Source organism: Macaca thibetana, chromosome 1 (genome assembly GCF_024542745.1).
Source record: "Macaca thibetana thibetana isolate TM-01 chromosome 1, ASM2454274v1, whole genome shotgun sequence".
NCBI classification, from domain to species: domain Eukaryota; kingdom Metazoa; phylum Chordata; class Mammalia; order Primates; family Cercopithecidae; genus Macaca; species Macaca thibetana.
The window spans coordinates 26,166,540-26,183,512 of NC_065578.1; the positions used below are offsets into that span (position 1 = coordinate 26,166,540).

Sequence of the window (16,973 nt, forward strand, 5' to 3'; positions counted from 1 at the left end):
CAGCTACTCGGGAGGTTGAGACAGGAGAATCGCTTGAACCCAGGAGGGGGAGGTTGCAGTGAGCCAAGATTGCACCATTGTACTCCAACCTGGGCGACAGAGCAAGTCCATCTCAAAAAAAATAGTCTTCTTCCTGTCATCAGTCTCTACCAACAAAAGTTCATTCTGACAACAAATGTTTACTGAGTTTCTGCTATGTGCCATAGACTGTGCTAGGCGTCATAGAAACATCACCCACTCTTCTCTGTCGGTATATATAAGATCCTCTGTGACCTTGCCAGCATTAAACAAGAGTTTAAAATGGGGGTTCTCTGCCACAAAAAACAGGATGCTAAAACGATTTAAAAATGGGGGTTCTGGATTTGAATAGTCTAGGCTTTTTTTTTTTTTTTTTTGAGACGGAGTCTCGCTCTGTCGCCCAGGCTGGAGTGCAGTGGCCGGATCTCAGCTCACTGCAAGCTCCGCCTCCCGGGTTTACGCCATTCTCCTGCCTCAGCCTCCCGAGTAGCTGGGACTACAGGCGCCCGCCACCTCACCCGGCTAGTTTTTTTTTTGTATTTTTTTAGTAGAGACAGGGTTTCACTGTGTTAGCCAGGATGGTCTCAATCTCCTGACCTCGTGATCCACCCATCTCGGCCTCCCAAAGTGCTGGGATTACAAGCGTGAGCCACCGCGCCCAGCCTAGTCTAGGCTTTAATCCCAACTGTACCACTTCCTAGCTATGTGATTGTAGGAGTGTTTCTTTCTTTCTTTCTTTCTTTTTTCCTTTTCTTTTTTTTTTTTTTTTTTTTTTTTTTTTTGAGACAGAGTCTCGCTCTGTCGCCCAGGTTGGAGTGCAGTGGCACGATCTCGGCTCACTGCAACCTTTGCCTCTTGGGTTCCAACTATTCTCCTGCCTCAGACTCCTGAGTAGCTGGGATTACAGGCGCACGCCACCACGCCCGGCTAATTTTTGTATTTTTAGTAGAGACGGGGTTTCACCATGCTGGCCAGGCTGGTCTTGAACTCCCAACCTCAGGCCATCTGCCCGCCTTTGCCCTCCCAAAGTGCTGGGATTACAGGCGTGAGCCACTGGGCCCGGCCGGGAGTGTGGGAGTGCTTCTTTTCTTTTCTTTTTTTTTGAGACAGAGTCTCGCTCTGTCGCCCAGGCTGGAGTGCAGTGGCGTGATCAGGGCTCACTGCAAGCTCCACCTCCCGGGTTTACACCATTCTTCTGCCTCAACCTCCTGAGTAGCTGAGACCACAGGCGCCCGCCACCACGCCTGGCTAATTTTTTTGTATTTTTAGTAGAGACGGGGTTTCACTGTGTTAGCCAGGATGGTCTCAATCTCCTGACCTCGTGATCTGCCGGCCTCGGCCTCCCAAAGTGCTGGGATTACAGGCGTGAGCCACTGCACCCAGTCCGGGAGTGTTTCTTAATCCACTAGTAAGCACTTATCTCCCATGGTAAGTATTCAATAAATGTTAGCTATTATTCAGTTTAATTAACCCAATGACCCTAACCAAGGTTGCAGCCTGAACCTGGGAAGCTACAGATAGATGATCTCAAAGCTTTCTTCTAGTTCCAAAGTCTATGATTTTTTATATTCAGTGGAACAGCTGTGGGGGAGAGGTCGGGGGAATGACCCACAGCATTTTTTAGGAGAAAGGCATAAAAGACTTTGTGAGCTGATGTCACAAGGGTAGGTTCTTACTCCTCTAAATGGGGAGAAATCTCCCTTGGGGATAAATCACCAGCAACTAGAATACTACCTTTGTCTCTGGGAGTATTCAGGTATTCACAGAAAAATTCATACTCATGATGTGAGCAGAATTGGAAAAAAGAAACAAGCTACATACGGAGTGATAAACACTATAAATGCCAAATACATATATTCAGTCCTTACTGAGAGCGGGTGCTGTCTGGTTTTCACAGGAAAGACAGGCAGTGTTCAGAGGCTCAGACTCTGGAGTCAGATAGATCTGGGTCTAATTCCCAATTTGCCAACTTATCGGGACCCCGGGGGCAAGTTGCTTTTAGCCTTTCTGCTTCAGCTTCTTTCCTTTTCTGCAAAACACAGACAGCAATAGTACCTAGCTAAGGGACTGTACCCAATCCAGTGCAAATAAAAGTGAATTATTGTATCTGACAAATGGCACCCTATGGATGAGTGACAAGTTTCCCTTGTTAGAAGGTGATGACACTTGTCTTCCCTTTCTGACTTGAAGTTTCATGGGTGGGGCCTGGTCTCTGCCTTAAGAAGATAGGCTTAGTACCACCCTTGTCACCTTGGGAACTTCCTTAATAAAGAGGAGGGTGTCTCCTCCATCAGCCCTGGGACTCCACAAGGCTGGAACTGCGTCTCTTCCTCAGAGATGGGAGCAGCAGTGACTCGGCGAGGGTCAGATGGACCTAGTCGCTCCCATCACCCCGAGGGCACCCAGAGTGTGTGTGGCTGACTCCTCTCCAGGCTACTCAGCTTAAGACCGATTCTCTTTCATCCTCTTCCTTAAGACCCAGGAGACGCGAGTGAGGACTGTGCCACTTCAGCAGTCCCCCAGAGCAGGAAGGAGTGGGCTGAGGCTCGGTTCTGGAGAGCCCTCGGGGCCCTAGCCTGAGGTCTCACAATTCGGGGGCTCAGAGTAAGTCTTAAGGAGCTCTTAAGGGGCTGTGCGGGGGGCCAGTGGGCGAGCGTGTGAGCGGGTGTCCCAGAAGCAGTGTGAGGAGCGTTTTACCCGGTGGTGGGGTGGGAGGTGCGTCCGGGTAACTAATGGCAACCGGGCGGGGTGAGCCCGCTCGGCAGGAACTCCTCGACGGCGAAAAACTACGACTCCCAGGGTGCCCCGGGGCTTAGCCCAGCTTTCCCGCCCGCCCACTGGCTGCCGGTCCCGCGAGCGGCGAAGCCCATTGGCCACGGCGGTGCGGGGCTCCCCCACTAGCAGGTTAGTGGGCGCCGCCGGCAGCAGACGTTGACCGGGCGCGGGGGGGTAAGTGGGGGGGCCCAGCTAGCCATTCTGGAAGCTGCCGGGCGCAGTCTGCGTGGCGTACCCGCCGGCTGCGAGGCGCGGGGCGGAGGCGGAGACTGCGTGGCGCAGGCGCGTTGCTGGGCTTCTCTTGGGTCCCCAGACAGCTGGAGGAGATAAACAGAGGAGGAGGAGGGAGGGGAGTGCGTGTGTGAGAGCGCGCGAGGGAGTGTGAGTGTGTGTGAGCGCGGGTGTGAGGCGGTGCGCAGGGGCGGGCGGAGGCGCTGTCCGGCCCCGGCCAGGCGCCGGGCGGGGAGCATGGGAAGGGGCTAGAGCTGCTCGAGCCCCCCAGCCCCCTCCCCGGGATCCTCGCCCCACCTCCCGGGAGAGGGGCCGCCCCCCCGGACGGATATGGGCTCCTGAAGTTGCGCCGCTGCCGGTCGGGGAAAGAGACCTGACAGGTACGGGTCGCCGCCGCCCCCTGCCCTCCGCGGGCGCCGAGGCTGGGACTGGCTCCCGCAGCCCCGGCGCACGGGCTGCCCGCTCTGGGCCGGCTCCAGCCCTACCGGCCTGGGGGCCTGAGCCCGCCCGTCTCGGGGCCCCGGGTGTCCCGAGAGGGGCCAGGCCTCGCCGGGGCGGAGGGCAGAGTGGTCCGGGGGCGGGGTGGGGGCTGAGGGTTTGGTCGGGACGCGGGGGGAGGCTGTGGGAGTCCAGGGGGCTCTGCGGAGGGAGAGGTGGAAGGCATTCCATCACGGGACTTTTTTGCGGAGTTTTTGTTTGACATCTGATCTGGCGCCGGAGTCAGGAAGAAGGGGCAGGTGTAAGTGCCGGGAGGGCAACGCCGACCTGACCTCTTAGTTTCTCGCTCGCTCTCTCTGTTTCTCTCTCTCTCTCTCTCTCTCTCTCTCTCTCTCTCTGTGTGTGTGTGTGTGTGTGTGTGTGTCCACCGCAGATGCCTTCAGTGGCCCATCCTGGCACCAAACTGAACTCTGCCAAGGTGCTTCCACCAGGCGACTGTAGCACCCCGTATACAAAGGGCCTCTGCTTGGGAATGGGCCATTCAGTACCCACTTCAAAGGGTAAATAGGAAGTGAGGAGATAGAAGAGAGACTGCGAACCAGCAGGATCCACTTCTTGCACTGAAAGCCGCAGTGGGACGCCCCCTTGCCAGCCTGGTTGACTTTGCTTGGTGGCTTGGGCTCTCTCTCTCCTCTGCGGGTGTACTCCCAGGGTTTCTAGAGGAGAGGTACAGGGGCCTGTGAGTAATGTCTAACAGCCGAATTTGACTGTTTTCCCCAAAGTTCTTTTCTTCTATGACTTTCTTTAACCTCCTGAAGTACTGGTAGAGCAACGTTATGGTTTTTCTCTCAAGTTGGTGATTTTAGGAGCCTGGTGGGGTGGCTGAAGCTTCCCCATTCATTCCAAGGATGGGGTAGATGATCTGGGTAAAGTGGCAGTGAAGCCTTCCCTTTCTAACAAAGCCTGAAACCGTTTTGAGAAGAAAACTTTTTGAGGGCAGCTTCTGATTCAAAGACATTATGAAATCCCCACCTAGGACACCGGTATGCCCAGTAGTCCCTACTAAGCTTTTCTGTGTCTTTTACAGTCGTTAAGTGGCCAGCTTCTGCTCACTGTACTGAAGGAACTACTTAATGCTATTTCTGTCTTGAGTTCTGGCTTATTCTTCCTTGTGATTCTTATATCTTTAGCGGGATTGAATTGAATTTTTGCTGTTGAGTGTAATAGCCAGATCCTCTATAACAGACCAGGGAGTAACCGTGGAGCTCCTTTGGGCCGAGTCTGAGACTTACTGAGATTTCTTCATTGTAGGTTGTTGTATTTCACTGGCAGGTAGGAAATGACCTTTTCTGTCATAGTTTGTGATCATGCTGCTTAAAGTCTGGAGTCCTGCTCTCCTTTCCTTTTTTGACCTATGTGGGAGCACTTCTGTTCGAGTCTTATCTCAATTTGAAGGAACAGTGCTTTTGGATCAACTCTGCAGAATAATTGATCAGTAGTCCATATTTCTGCCTGGGACACCTTCTCTGAGGGTCATGAGGGAAAGAGAGAACACGTGTAAAGATTATGATGACGAAGCTAACGATTATTTACCAGTTTCATACAATTGGCAGTTTTTTTTAGCTGGAAGGAGTTCAGTATTGACTCATTGGGCATCTTATGTAGGGTGTTTTTGCACACCTAGACTTTAGGATTTGGAAAGACAACTGAAAATCATGAAGCCCACTGCCAAACATTTGTGGATCTTGAGGGGCCAACTGCTAAGGAAGATCTAGACTATGACTTGTTCTTTAATTATTTTTATTTTTTCTCTGCTTTTTAAAATTTTATTTGTTTATTTTTTGAGATGGAGTCTTGCTCTGTCGCCCAGGCTGAAGTGCAGTGGCACGATCTCGCTCACTGCAACCTCCACCTCCTGGGTTCAAGCAATTCTCTGCCTCAGCCTCCTGAGTAGCTGGGATTGCAGGTGTCTGCCACCATGCCCGGCTAATTTTTGTATTTTTAGTAGAGACGGGGTTTCACCATCTTGGCCAGGCTGGTCTTGAACTCCTGACCTCGTGATCCACCCACCTCAGCCTCCCAGAGTGCTGGGATTACAGGTGTGAGCCACCGCGCCTGGCCTCTCCTTATATTTTTATTTTTTGAGATGGAGTCTCACTCTGTTGCCCAGGCTGGTCTCAAACTCCTGAGCTCAAGGGATTCTTGTGCCTCTGCCTCCCTGGTAGCTGGGACTACAGACACGGCCACCATGACCACTCTCTTCTCTCATTTTAAATTAAGGAATGTTGCTGACATATGCAGTTCTGAGTCTCAGAGAGGAAGTCAAACAGAACATGTAATCTGGTAATACTTGTGTTTTCTTTGGGTCATTGGTTTAGTTATCTGTTCTGTTTCCTTTCTTCTTTCTGCCTCACCTTTCCAGATGCTCCACTGCATCTTTAGGCTGCCATTGCAGATTGCTGGGCCCACAAAACCCTTAGGTTGTACTTTCTTAGCTATCATCTCTTCAAAAGCCAAAGTTCTGGCAATTGCTATTAGAAACCAGTTCCTGGCTGGGCACAGTGGCTCATGCCTGTAATCCCAGCACTTTGGGAGGCTGAGGTGGGTGGATCACGAGGTCAGGAGATCAAGACCATCCTTGTTAACACAGTGAAACCCCATCTCTACTAAAAATACAAAAAAATTAGCTGGCCGTGGTGGCACGCGCCTGTAGTCCCAGCTACTCAGGAGCTAACGCTGGAGAATCGCTTGAACCCAGGAGGTAGAGGTCGCCGTGAGCTGTGATCATGCCATTGCACTCCAGCCTGGGCAACAAGAGTGAAACTCCGTCTCAAAAAAAAAAAAGAAAGAAACCGGTTCCTTGGTGTGGTTAATTTACTTTGAGAGGTATTTACCAGTTGGGATATGTCCTAAAAAGTGACTGACATTTTATTCAGGGCCTGGTATATCTTGGGCTCAGTGCTAGCTAGTATTTTTACTTTATCCAGTGTAACCTTCATGACTGTCCTGTGAAGTGAGAATCATTTTCCCTATTTTTTTTTTTTTTTTTTTTTTTTGAGACGGAGTCTCGCTCTGTAGCCCAGGCTGGAGTGCAGTGGCCGGATCTCAGCTCACTGCGAGCTCCGCCTCCCGGGTTCACGCCATTCTCCTGCCTCAGCCTCCCGAGTAGCTGGGACTACAGGCGCCCGCCACCTCGCCCGGCTAGTTTTTTGTATTTCTTAGTAGAGATGGGGTTTCACCGTGTTATCCAGGATGGTCTCGATCTCCTGACCCCGTGATCCACCCGTCTCGGCCTCCCAAAGTGCTGGGATTACAGGCTTGAGCCACCGCGCCCGGCCCATTTTCCCTATTATACCTATGAAGAAAGAGATTCAGAGAGATTAAGTAATTTGCTTAAGGTCACATAGCAAGTAAGAGGAAGGATTGGAATTCAAACCCAGGTCTGTCTGCTCTGTGATACTGAATTGCCTCTGGGACTGTGACACATGAGGAAGAACTGAAAAGACCAAGGCTAAGAGCCTGGGGGAACATGATACTTCATTCAAATACCTGAAGAATTGTCATGGGGAAAAGAAACTAGATGTTCTCTGTGATTCTAGAAGGCATCTCAGGATTAAATGACATAATTTCCAAGAGGGTAGACTTTGGTTTAATAGATAATATAGCTTTCTAAAAACAAAATGGGCTGCCTTGTGAAGGAGTGAGTTACCCATCATTGCAGATATTCAAGCAGAGAGTTTGCCACATTTTATTTATTTATTTATTTTTTGAGACAGCATCTCACTTCGTCATCCAGGCTGGAGTGCAGTGGCATGATCTTGGCTCACTGCAACCTCTGCCTCCTAGGTTCAAGCGATTCTCATGCCTCAGCCTCCCGAGTAGCTGGAATTACAGGCATGTACCGCCACATCCAGCAAATTTTTGTGTTTTTGTAGAGGGTTTCACCATGTTACCCAGACTGGTCTTGAACTCCTGACCTTAGGTGATCCGCCCGCCTCAGCCTCCCGAAGTGCTGGGATTACAGGCGTGAGCCACTGCGCCCAGCCCCGGCTAATTTTTTTGTATTTTTAGTAGAGACAGGGTTTTGCCATGTTGCCCAGGCTGGTCTCAAACTCCTGAGTTCCACCTGCCTCGGCCTCCCAAAGTGCTGGAATTACAGGCATGAGCCACCGCTCCTGGCTTTTTTTTTTTTTTTTTAAGACAGGGTCTTCTTACTCTGTTGCCCAGGTGGGACTGTTACAGTAGTGCAGTCTTAGCTCACTGCAACCTCTGCCTCCTGGGCTCAAGTGATCCCCCTGCCTCAGCCTCACGAGTAGATGGGAGTACAGGTGTGTGCCATCACACCTGGCTAATTTTTTAATTTTTTTGTAGAGATGGGGTTTCACTATGTTGTTTAGGCTGGTCTCAAATTCCTGGGCTCAAGAAATCCGCCCACCTAGACCTCCCAAAGTGCTGGGATTACAGGTATGAGCCACCATGCCAAGCCATGTTAAGTTTTACAGATCAAACAGACAGGGAGGCTGGGCATGGTGGCTCAAACCTATAATCCCAGGACCTTGGGAGGCTGAGGTAGGCAGACTGCTTGAGCAGTCTCAAGCAGTCAGGTGTGGTGGCATGTGCTTGTATTCCCATCTACCTGGGAATCTGAGGTGGGAGGATCACTTGAGTGCAGGAGGCAGAGGTTGCAGTGAGCCAAGACTGTGCTACTGAACTCCAGCATGGGAAACAGAGACCCTGTCTCACACACACACACAAAAAAAGCCGGGTGCGTGGTGGCTCATGCCTGTAATCCTAGCACTTTGGGAAGCCGAGGTGGGCAGAGCTCAGGAGTTGGAGACCAGCCTGGGCAACATGGCAAAACCTGTCTCTACTGAAAATACAAACATTAGCCAGCCGTGGTGGCACAAACCTGTATTCCCAGCTACTTGGGAGGCTGAATCGTGAGAATTGCTTGAACCTGGGAGGCGGAGGTTGCAGTGAGCCAAGATCATGTGCACTCCAGCCTGGGGGACAGAGTGAGACTCTGTCTCAAAAAAAAAAAAAAAAAAAAAAAAAATCAAAACCAAAAAACTAACATGTATTGAATATTTAGTATATACCAGGCACTTGCTAGATACTTTTTCTTTTCTATTTTTTTTTTTTAAGGCAGAGTTTCGCTCTTGTTGCCTAGGCTGGAGTGCACGCAATCGCGGCTCACTGCAACCTCCGCCTCCCAGGTTCAAGCGATTCTCCTGCCTCAGCCTTCTCAGTAGCTGAGATTATAGGCACACGCCACCATGCCCAGATAATTTTTGAATTTTTTTTAGTAGAGATGGGGTTTCACCATGTTGGCCAAGCTGGTCTCGAACTCCTGACCTCAGGTGATCCACTCGCCTTGGCCCCCCAAAGTGCTGGAGTTACAGGTGTGAGCCACCAGGCCCAGCCCTACTTTTTCTGCAATGTATCTTGTAATCTTCAGAACTCCCCTGGAAGGAAGGTATTACCATTATCCCCATTTTACAAATGAGAAATTGAGACTCTAGAAAGTTAAGGAATATGCTGGAGGTTACACAGCTGGTAGTGTAGGGCTGATATTTGAACCCATGTCTCTTCCTTAGCTGTGTGACCTAGGGTCAATCATGTATCCTCTCACAGCTATAGTTTCACCTATAAAATGAGGCTTGGCCGGGCACGGTGGCTCAAGCCTGTAATCCCAGCACTTTGGGAGGCCGAGACAGGCGGATCACGAGGTCAGGAGATCGAGACCATCCTGGCTAACATGGTGAAACCCCGTCTCTACTAAAAAATACAAAAAACTAGCCGGGCGAGGTGGCGGGCACCTGTAGTCCCAGCTACTCGGGAGGCTGAGGCAGGAGAATGGCGTAAACCCAGGAGGTGGAGCTTGCAGTGAGCTGAGATCCGGCCTCTGCACTCCAGCCTGGGCGACAGAGCGAGACTCCGTCTCAAAAAAAAATAATAATAATAAAATAAAATAAAATAAAATGAGGCTTATTGTAGTACCTACTTTGTAGTGGGTTTCTGAGAACTAAATGATGAAATATATCCTTTTTACTAGACCTCACTGATTGCCCTCAAGAGCCAGGTCTTGGATGTAAAGGGGTACCACTTAGTCGGCTTCTTCTGGGTAAATTCAGGTCTGCATGTAACCCTGAGAGTTCTGGGGCCTATGTGCTATTAAGTAATAGCTGCTGACTCCTTGAAGGCCTTTTTAGCATTGATGACTAATACCTTAAAAACTTTTAAGCCTGGGCTGGGCACGGTGGCTCACACCTGTAATCCAGAACTTTGGGAGGTTGAAGTGGGTGGATCCCAAGGTCAGGAGTTTGAGACCAGTCTGGCCAAGATGGTGAAACCTGGTCTCTACTAAAAGTACAAAAATTAGCCTGGCGTGGTGGCAGGTACCTGTAATCCCAGCTACTTGGGAGGCTGAGGCAGGAGATCGCATGAACTCAGAAGGTAGAGGTTGCAGTGAGCTGAGATCGCAAGACTGTACTCCAGCCTGGGCGACAGAGTGAGACTCCATCTCAAAAAAACAAAACAAAACAAACTTTAAGCCTGAATAAGGGGAGGATGCTGTCAAAAGGCCAGAGTGTATAGGAGGCAGTGTCATAGGCCCCGTGCAAAGAAAATTCTCAGCTACTACTGCAGAACCAGATTTGAGGGTCACCGTTGGCATTTTTGTGTTTATTATCTTCTTTTAGGATACAAGGTCACAACTGCTAGAGCTGTAACAGAGCTCAGTGCCAAGAATAATGACCCTTAATCCTCCCTGTAGCCATCTGGGGAGGTATTAACCCCATTTTCTTGGGGGTGGGTTGGGGAACAGGATCAGACCTTGCCCAGGGAGCTCTGCAGAGGCTGTTGAGGGCAGTGTTTGGATCAGGACTTCTGTACAATTTTGTCCTTATTCATGACCCCCAAATTCTATAAAACTGCTTATCCCTGAACCTCTTAGGGAGCCTTCCTGAGAATGGGAGCTAGGCCTTCCTGGTCAGGGAGCTTCATCAGTTGAGGCTCGAGTGTTTGGGTGCTGATGGCCTACCTGGTTCCCTTTTCAGTCACATCTGGATGTAACACAACTGTCACTGAGTTAGAAGGGAAACATTTCTAAATTGAATGGTTTAATTTTCCTTGACCTTGCAGCTAGTAGTAGAGTTAGAGGATGAAACTCCAGAGCCTTCTTTACAAGAGATATTTTGAATTGTGGCAGGAGTTGTCAGGATGAAAATTAAAGCAAAATCCAAGACTGCAGATGCTCTTAAATAGTGAGAGAGTATAGCATTATCAAAATATGCTTCCTTTTCTCTGTTTCCTTCCACTATCTTAAGGTAATTGTGGGGCCTAAGAGCAGACAGGAAAATTAGCTATGATCACTGGAAAACAAAGTTCTGAAAACATCCAGAAAAAATTTTCACACAGCTCAAACAAGTGGCTGGGTGTGATGCTTCACACTGTTTTTTTGTTTGTTTGTTCGTTTGTTTTTTTGAGCGTCTCGCTCTATCACCCAAGGTGGAGTGCAGTGGTACAATCTCGGCTCACTGCAGCCTCAGCCTCCTGGGTTCAAGTGATTCTCTTGCCTCAGCCTCCTGAGTAGCTAGGATTACAGGCGTGTGCCATCACACCTGGCTAATTTTTGCATTTTTAGTCGAGATGGCGTTTTACCATGTTGGCCAGGCTGCTCTCAAACTCCTGACCTCAAGTGATCCTCCTGCCTTGGCCTCCCAAAGTGTTGGGATTATGGGCATGAGCCACTGTGCCTGGCCAGATGGCTCACGCTTGTACCCCAGCACTTTGGGAGGGCGAGATGGGAGGATTGTTTGAGGCCTGGACTTTGAGAACAGCCTGGGCAAAATGGTGAGACCCCCATCTCTACAAATAAAAATAAGCCAGGCATGGCGATTTGCGCCTGTAATCCTAGCTACTCAAGAGGCTGAGGCAGGAGGATCCCTTAAGCCTAGGAGTTCAAAGTTGCAGTAAACTGTGATAGTGCTACATTCCATTCCAGCCTGGGGAACAGAGCTAGATGCTGTCTCTCTCTCTCTCTCTCTCTTTTTTTTTTTTTTTTTTTAGAGATGGAGATGGAGTTTCGCTCTTGTTGCCCAGGTTGGAATGCAATGGTGCGATCTCGGCTCACTGCAACCTCTGCCTCCCGGGTTCAAGTAATTCTCCTGCCTCAGCCTCCCAAGTAGCTGGGATTACAGGCGTGCACCACCATGCCCGGCTAATTTTTTGTATTTAGTAGAGACAGGGTTTCACCATGTTGGTCAGACTGGCCTCGAACTTCTGACCTCAGGTGATTTACCCACCTCGGCCTCCCAAAGTGCTGGGATTACAGGCATGAACCACCGCACCGAGGTGACCCTGTCTCTTAAAAGCTCAAACAGCAATACAGAGCCTGCTGGGTGGGGGAGGAGACATCAAGGTGAGTTTTAATCTAAAACTTCCCAGAAAGTGAAGCATTGCTTAGAAGCATCTCTCTTCTACAGAGAAAACTTCAATTAGTCCTACATGGGATTATTTAAGCCAGGAGCCTCAAAGATGGCTAAGAAGTTTCCTAAAGATGCTTTGGTGATGAGTCTATTCTACCAGCCAGACCTTTCCCAGAAACTGTCCTTGTGCCAACTTAGTCCATGACCCTGAAATGGCACTCTTTAAATTTGTGTTTGAGATCAGCAGAGTCAAGGCAGCTTAACCCTAAGGAATGGTAAGAGACATAGTTTCAGCAGCTTCCTGAAATTGTGTGGATACTGATATTACAGGTGTGAGCCACTGCTCCGTGGCCAGTGATTTTTTTTTTTTTTTGAGACAATGTCTCACTCTGTTGCCCAGGCTGAAGTGCAGTGGCATGATCTCGACCTTGGCTCACTGCAACCTCCACCTCCCAAGTTCAAGTGATTCTCCTGCCTCTGCCTCCCACGCAGTTGGGATTACAGGTGCCTGCCACCGTGCCCGGCTAATTTTTGTATATTTAGTAGAGACGGGGTTTCACCATGTTGGCCAGGCTGGTCTGGAACCCCTAACCTCAATGATATGCTCGCCTTGGCCTCCCAAAGTGCTGGATTACAGGTGTGAGCCACCACGCCCGGCCAAGTAATTATTTTTTAGTGGCCATTGGCCTGGCCCCTGGAGTCAGACTGTATAGATTGACTCTCTGTCTAAGAACTGTGTAACTTTGGCAACTTTACTTTTCTGTGCCTCAGATCCTGCATCTGTAAGATGAGGATAACAATAGCACCTGTCTCATAGGATTTTTATGAGGAGTCTATGAGATGACACTTGTAAAATGTTAGAATATTCAATAAATATTATTTAATAGGATCAGTGTCAGGCATTTTACATGCAAGTGCTTCTGTTCCTCCTCACCCTGCAGAGGTAGGTATTATCAGATTAGGAAACTGAGGTTTAGAAATGTCAAATCAGGATCTGGCACGGTGACTCACGTCTGTAATCCCAACACTTTGGGAGGCTGAGATGGGCAGATCGCTTGAGCCCAGGAGTTCGAGACCAGCCTGGGCAGCATGGTGAAACCCCATCTCTACAAAAACAAATGCAAAAATTAGCCAGATGCGGTGGCGCATGCCTGTGGTCCCAGCTACTTGGGAGGGGAGGATCTCTTGGGCCCAGGAGGCAGAGGTTGCAGTGAGCTGAGATCATGCTACCACACTCCAGGCTGGGTGACAGAGCCAGACCCTGTCTCAAAACAAATTTTTAAAAAAAAAAATTAGGCCGGGCGCGGTGGCTCACGCCTGTAATCCCAGCACTTTGGGAGGCCGAGGCGGGCGGATCACAAGGTCAGGAGATCGAGACCACGGTGAAACCCCGTCTCTACTAAAAATACAAAAAATTAGCCGGGCGCGGTTGTGGGCGCCTGTAGTCCCAGCTACTCGGGAGGCTGAGGCAGGAGAATGGCGTGAACCCGGGAGGCGGAGCTTGCAGTGAGCCGAGATCGCGCCACTGCACTCCAGCCTGGGCGACAGAGCGAGACTCTGTCTCAAAAAAAAAAAAAAAAAAAAAAAAATTAAAAAGATGAAGAGACATAGGAAATGTAGAAAAGAAAAAAAATTTTTTTTAAAGAAATGTCGGCCGGGCGCGGTGGCTCAAGCCTGTAATCCCAGCACTTTGGGAGGCCGAGACGGGCGGATCACGAGGTCAGGAGATCGAGACCATCCTGGCTAACACGGCGAAACCCCGTCTCTACTAAAAACACAAAAAATTAGCCGGGCGAGGTGGCGGCGCCTGTGGTCCCAGCTACTCGGGAGGCTGAGGCAGGAGAATGGCGGGCACCCGGGAGGCGGAGCTTGCAGTGAGCTGAGATCTGGCCACTGCACTCCAGCCTGGGCGACAGAGCGAGACTCCGTCTCAAAAAAAAAAAAAAAAAAAAAAAAAAAAAGAAATGTCAAGTCAGGCAGAAAATAGGTGGCAGAGCTGGGATTTGAACCTAAGATCTGTTAGGTCCACAGCTACACTCTTCATTTTATTATGCTCTTTGTTTTGTTTTGTTTTGTTTTTGAGACAGCGCCTCACTTTGTCACACAGGCTGGAGTGCAGAGGCACAATCATAGCTCAGTATAACCTTAAACTCCTGGGCTCAAGCAGTCCTCCCTCCTCCCTCCTGCCTCAGCCTTCCTAGTAGCTAGGACTACAGGAGTGTGCCACCGTGCCTGGCTAATTTTTTTTTTTTTTTAAATTTTTTGTAGACACAGGGTCTTACTCTGTTGCCCAGACTGCTCTCGACCTCCTGGCCTTCAAGTGATCCTCCTGCCTTGGCCTCCCAAAGCACTGAGATTACAGGCATGAGCTACCACACCTGGCCTTATGCTATTTCCAATGACCTTTATGCATTGAAAGTGAAGTTCAGTCCTCACTTCGTTGCATCTTTCATCTTTTTTGTAGGATTGCTCCAATAGAACCACTATAAATAGAGTGAAAGGAAACTTGCATACATCTTTGCATAATTCAGAATGTTGAAAGGGGGTCAGTTGTCACCCTGGTTGGGGGCACGTCCCTGCTATGGGAGGTAGCATGTCCAGAGAAAAGAGAATACAGATGTTTTAGGTTCCATCTCTGGTTTGCTGCTAACCAGTAGTGTCTACTTAAAATCGCAGGATAGTGTCATTGGAAGAGGTTTTGTAGCTTATTTCAGAGTTCACCTCTCATTTTACAAATGGTAGAATAGACTGAGAGAGCAAAATGCCTCACTCGGTCATACAGCCAGATAAAGGCAGAGGCTGGCCTGGAGCACAAGACCCTAGATCTCCCAATCCAGTGCTGCTTCCTCAGTACCATATAGTGTTCTGCTTCAGTTCTCCCTTATTCAATGGGGATTATTATTGTACATGAATATTCATAGCAGCATTATTCATAGCAGCGTTATATTAGCTTTCTACCTTCCTCAAAGGATTGTTGCAAAGTTCAAATTAAAAGTTTGAACAAAAGTACTTTGATAGCTATAAAACATTGTATGTATGCAAGGTAGTCATGCCATTATTCATTCAGCAAATATTTATTGGTGCCTACTAAGCTTACATCACTCCTGGGAGACCGGGGGGATCAATGGATGAATCGGATGAAGAGCAGGCCCTCAGCATGCTTTTAATCTTCTTAGAAAGAGAAGCCACGTAAATAACCATAGCTCAAGGTAGGAGACAGATGAAGGAAAGGCTAAGAATGAAATTTTCTTTTCATAGCCTGTGATTTTGAGGTAGAGAAAAGCGGTTTTGGTTTTGTTTTGTTTTTTGTTTTGCTTTTTTGATGGAGTCTTGCCCTGTCACCCAGGGTGGAGTGCAATGGCACAATCTTAGCTCACTGCAACCTCCACCTCCTGGGTTCAGAAGATTCTCCTGTCTCAGCTACGTGCATAACTGGGATTACAGGTGCCTGCCGCCATGCCCAGCTAATTTTTGTATTTTTAGTAGAGAAGAGCTTTCACCACATTGGCCAGGCTGGTCTCGAACTCCTGACCTCGTGATCCACCCACGTTGGCCTCCCAAAGTGCTGGGATTACAGGCATGAGCCACTGTGCCCGGCCAAGAAAGGGTTTTAAGGTATTTCTTCTTTATTGACATGTAATTCACGTACCATAAAATCGAATTTTTTTTTTTTTTTTTTTTTGAGACGGAGTCTCACTTTGTTGACCAGGCTGGGGTGCAATGGCACGATCTCGGCTCACTGCAAGTTCTGCCTTCCGGGTTCACACTATTCTCCTGCCTCAGCCTCCCCAGTAGCTGGGACTACAGGCTCCCGCCACCATGCCCGGCTAATTTTTTGTATTTTTAGTAGAGGCGGGGTTTTACCATGTTAGCCAGGATGGTCTTGATCTCCTGACCTCGTGATCTGCCCACCTCGGCCTCCCAAAGTGCTGGGATTACAGGCGTGAGCCCCCACGCCCGGCCAAAATCGACTCTTAGAAATTATACAATTCATTGGTTTTAATATAGTCACAAAGTTGTGCAACTTGTCACCACTATCTGATTCCAAAACATTTTTTTTTTTCTTTTTCTTTTTTTTTTTTTTTTTTGAGACGGAGTCTTGCTCTGTCACCCAGGCTGGAGTGCAGTGGCCGGATCTCAGCTCACTGCAAGCTCCGCCTCCCGGGTTCACGCCATTCTCCTGCCTCAGCCTCCCGAGTAGCTGGAACTACAGGTGCCCGCCACCTCGCCCGGCTAGTTTTTTTGTATTTTTTTAGTAGAGACGGGGTTTCACCGTGTTAGCCAGGATGGTCTCGATCTCCTGACCTCGTGATCCGCCCGTCTCGGCCTCCCAAAGTGCTGGGATTACAGGCTTGAGCCACCGCACCCGGCCTGATTCCAAAACATTTTTATCCCTGAGCTATCACATTCCTCCCCTGAGCTAACACTCCCATCTCTTTTTGTCTCTGTAGGTTTTCCTATTCTTGACATTTCACTTAAATAGAATCATACAATGTGTGTGGTCTTTTGTGACTGGCTTCCTTCACTTAGCAGAATGTTTTGAAGTTTCTTCCATGTTGTATGAATTAGTACCTCATTCCTTTTTATGGCTGCATAATATTCCATTACAGTGGATATTAACCACATTGTATGTATTTATTCATTAATTGATGGCCATTTGGATTGTTGGGTTGTTTCTAATTTGGGCTATTATGAATAATGCTGCTCTGAGTATTCATGTACAACTTTTTGTATGGACATGTGTTTTCTTTCTTTTTTTTCTTTTTTTTTTTTTTAGATGGAGTCTTGCTCTGTCGCCCAGGCTGGAGTGCAACGGCATATCTTGGCTTACTGCAACCTCCGCCTCCCAGATTTAAGCAATTCTGCCTCAGCCTCCCAAGTAGCTGGGATTACAGGTGCCTGCCACCACACCTGGCTAATTTTTGTATTTTTAGTAGAGACAGGGTTTCACCATGTTGGCCAGGCTGGTCTTGAACTCCTGACCTCAGGTGATCTGCCCACCTCGGCCTCCCAAAATGCTGGGATTACAGGCATGAGCCTCCGTGCCTGGTCTTTTTTTTTTTTTTTTTTTTTTAAACAGGG

The 16,973-nt window shown here is 48.9% G+C and overlaps 1 protein-coding gene across 2 annotated transcripts in view; it reads left to right on the forward strand.

Annotated features, from left to right (window-relative positions):
- The first annotated feature begins 3,159 nt into the window (after nt 1-3,159).
- WDTC1 (WD and tetratricopeptide repeats 1) overlaps nt 3,160-16,973 on the forward strand; it is an 81,110-nt gene continuing 67,296 nt past the window's right edge. For both annotated transcript variants that reach the window (XM_050794930.1, XM_050794940.1), the window contains exon 1: nt 3,160-3,404. The gene's annotated coding sequence lies outside the window, so the exon portion shown is untranslated. The remainder of the gene's footprint in view (nt 3,405-16,973) is intronic.